General features: G+C 16.2%; 1 pseudogene; it reads left to right on the forward strand.

The window, feature by feature from the left end:
• The first annotated feature begins 301 nt into the window (after positions 1-301).
• On the forward strand, positions 302-1,431 carry LOC143175922 (cytochrome b pseudogene; annotated as a pseudogene).
• The last annotated feature ends 3,191 nt before the right edge of the window (positions 1,432-4,622 follow it).

A 4,622-nucleotide genomic window follows, 5' to 3' on the forward strand; every position in this document is an offset into this window, starting at 1 on the left:
ATATACTTTGTTAGATTAATAAATAACTTATTTTATAAAAAAATAAGATAAATAATTACTTTATCTTCATAAATTATATATTTTTATTATTTTTTATCATAAATTTATACTTAAACAAAAATAAAATAATAATTAATTCAATTAATGAAAATATTAATATTTATAAAATCTTTGAATATCCTTATATTTTAATCACTTTTTATTTAGTAAATTTATTATTATTAATTTTAATTTTAACAATAAAAATTTCCACAATTAACAAAACAAATTTATCATTACGAAAAATCAAAAATTAATATTTATGAAAAAAAAAATTTTTCATAAGTTAATTAATCTTAATCCATTAACAAAAATACTTAATATATCATTAATTAACTTACCAACACCCATAAGTATTAATTATTTATGAAATCGAGGATCAATTTTAGGTTTATTCCTAATAATTCAAATCATTTCAGGATTATTCTTATCTTTTCATTACTGCCCTAACATTAATCTAGCATTTGATAGAACTATCCATATTATAAAAAATATTAATCTTGGGTGATTTATACGATTAACTCACATAAATGGAGCCTCATTCTTTTTTATATCAATATTTATTCATATCGCTCGAGGAATTTATTATTTTTCATTTACACTTACAAAAGTATGATTAATTGGAATTATTATTCTATTATTATCTATAGCAACAGCATTCTTAGGATATGTATTACCTTGAGGACAAATATCTTTTTGAGGAGCAACCGTAATTACTAATTTATTATCAGCTATCCCATATTTAGGACAAATAATAGTTCCATGAATTTGAGGAGGATTTTCAATTAATAATGCTACTCTAAATCGATTCTATTCATTTCATTTTATTTTACCAATAATTATTTTATTAATAGTAATTCTACATTTATTTTTCTTACATTTAAGATTTTCTCATAATTCAATAGGCTTAAGAAGAAAACTTTACATATTATCTTTTAATCCTTATTTTATTATTAAATATTTATTTGGTTATATAATTATTTTAATACTTTTTTTTCAATTACAATCAAATTTCCTTGTATACTAAGTGATCCTGATAATTTTATTTTTGCAAATCCTATAGTTACTCCTGAACATATTAAACCTGAATGATATTTCTTATTTGCATACGCTATTCTTCGATCTATCCCAAATAAATTAGGCGGTGTAATTCTTCTATTATTATCAATTTTAATTTTAATTACATTAACAATATTAAATAAAACTAATATAAATTCATGTAAATATTATTATTTAAATAAAATAAATTTTTGATTATTTATTATATCATTTATTATATTAACATGACTAGGAAAACAATTAATTGAATATCCATATATTCAATTAACACAATTATTTTCAATTATCTATTTTTCCTACTTCTTTATTTCTCCAATTTTAAATTATTTTTGAGATAAACTTATTTATTATAACTAAGTTAACGAGCTTGAAATAAGCATATATTTTGAAAATATAATATAGATTTATTAAATCTATTAACTTTAAAAAATAATTATTAATAAAAATTCCTTAAATATAAAATTTAATAAAATATAATATAAAGAAATTAATAAAAATTTTTTTCAACATAAATCTATTAATTGATCATAACTAATTCGAGGACAAATTGAACGTATCAAAATAATAAAAAAAAAATGAATATTAACAAATAAAACAAAATTTCAACTTATTAAATATAAACCAAAAAAAATTTATACTATAATAACTCTAACAAAAACAATTCTTAAATACTCAGATATAAAAATTAATGTAAATATACTTCTAAAATATTCAATATTAAAACCTGAAACTAACTCAGATTCACCTTCAAATAAATCAAAAGGTGAACGATTTAATTCAACTAATATACTAATTAAAAATATTAAATAAATAGGAAATATATATATAAATATATACATATAAAATTGATACTTTAAAAAATTATATAATGAAAAATCTTCAATTAATAAAATTAAAGAAAACAAAATTAAAAATAAACTAACTTCATAAGAAACTGATTGAGCAATAGATCGAATAGAACCTAATATTGAATAATTTGAATTAGAAATTCAACCTCTTAACATTACAGGATAAACAATTAAACCAATAATTATTAACATAAATAAAATTCCATAATCAATAAAAATTATATAACAATTTATTGGATAAATAAATCAAATTAATATAGAAAACAAAAATATTAAAATTGGTATAAACTTATAAATTAAAAACTTTCTTTTTATAACGAAAAACAACTCTTTACACAATAATTTAATTGCATCTCTAAAAGGTTGAAAAAACCCTAAAAATCCAACTTTATTCGGACCTACCCGAAATTGAACTAAACGTAACAATTTACGTTCAAAGAATGTCAAAAAAGCTATTCTAACTAAATTGAAAATTAATAAAATAATAAATATAAAAAGATCTAAAATAATTATCTTAAATTCAAATAAAATTATTATCTATTATAATACTTATTCTTATAATATTCATAAATTCTAAATTTATAACACTTTTCTGTCAAGATAATTATTAATAAATTTAAATTATACTAAAAATAATATTTATATAAATTTAGTCCTTTCGTACAAAAATTTAAAATTAATTTAAAGATAGAAACTGATCTGGCTTACACCGATCTGAACTCAAATCATGTAAAATTTAAAAAGTCGAACAGACTTAATATTTAAATATCTTCATTTAAATTTAATTTTAATTCAACATCGAGGTCATAAACATTTTTATAAATATGATCTTTCCAAAAATATTATGCTGTTATCCCTAAGGTAATTTTTTCTAATAATTCTTATAAACAATCTCAAAAATTTTACAATAATTACTGATAAAAATATTTTAAAGTTTATTAAATTTAAATATCCTCCCAATTTAATAATAAATCAATTAATTAAAAATTAAATTTTAAAAATATTTAATAAACTATATTATAAAATTCTATAGGGTCTTCTCGTCCCTTAAAAAGAATTAAGCATTTTTACTTAAAATTTAAATTCATAATTTATACTTGAAACAGTTTATATTTCATTAACTCATTCATACAAGACCTTAATTAAAAGCCAAATTATTATGCTACCTTTGCACAGTCATGAATACTGCAACTATTTAAAATCAAATTCATTGAGTAGAGCTTACCTTAAAATAAAATCAAAAAGAAATGTTTTTGTTAAACATTTGAATATAAATTTTGCCGAATTCTTTAAGTATAAATAAATATAACATTTATTTTATTTTTAAATAAATTTAATTACTAATTTAATCATTATAAATAATTTCAATTAATTTTAAAATATTATTTTATAAAAAATACATTAATAAAATTAAATTAATAATAAATAAAAATAAATTATAAAATTTTTTATATTAATAACAAATTTTATGTTTATAAATTTATAAACTTTAATTTTAAAATTATAAAATAAATTTATAGATTATCCCATAAATTTTTTATATGTAATAAATTTTAAATTATATATATACATATATATATACATATATATATATACATATATATATATATATATACATATATATATATATACATATATATATATATATATATAATAAAAATAATAAAAATTAATTTAAATATATGAATTAAATTCAATTCTAAAATAACTAGATATCTAAAATTTGAAAAAAATTTCATTTCTAAATAAATATTAATAAACATTTTGCTACATATAATATTATATTTATTTAGATCATTTTATTTTCGAGATTCATATATTTATACATATAAATTAAATAACCCTGATACAAGAGGTACAAAAATAAATTTTATTTTTATAAAATTAAAACATTTCTTTCACAATACTATTAAATAAAAAATAAATTTATTCAAAAATTTTACTAAAACAATATAAAATTAAATTACTTAAAAAAAAAAAAATAAATATAACAAATATTATATATATATAAATTCTATTTAATAAAATTTTAAATTATAAAAATTAATCTTTTTATTGTAAATAAAAAATTTTTATTAAACTAAAATTAAATAAGTACATTTTCCAGTACACTCACTTTGATACGACTTATTTCAATTTTAATGAAATTGACGGGCGATTTGAACATTAAATAAAATAAATTCAAACAATAGAATTTTATTTATTTTACTTTTAAATCCAATTTTATAAAAATATTAAAATTTTAAATTCAAAAATTTAATTTAATGTAACTCATATAAATCTAAAAAAAAAATACATTTTGATCTGAATTCTTATATTTAAAAAAAATATTTTTAAATTATAAAACTTAAATTTATAATCGCTACTAAACGACAATACATAATCAATATCTTCAGTTTGTCTTAACGTGGATTATCCAATTAATCTACAAGTTCCACTAATTTAAAGATATTTAACCGCCAAATTTTTTAATTTTAATGATTAACATGTAATTATTAAATTATAATTTTCATATTCAATAATAGGCTATCTAATCCTAGTTTACTTTAAATATTTAATAAAAATAATATCTATAAAAATTAAATTAATTAAATTTGTATATTTCACCAATAAAAATTTAATAAAAACTAATTATCTAAACAAATTATTTAAAATAAAATTAAATCAATTTATAAA

The sequence above is a fragment of the Nomia melanderi genome, unplaced genomic scaffold, assembly GCF_051020985.1.
Source record: "Nomia melanderi isolate GNS246 unplaced genomic scaffold, iyNomMela1 scaffold0250, whole genome shotgun sequence".
Classification (NCBI taxonomy): domain Eukaryota; kingdom Metazoa; phylum Arthropoda; class Insecta; order Hymenoptera; family Halictidae; genus Nomia; species Nomia melanderi.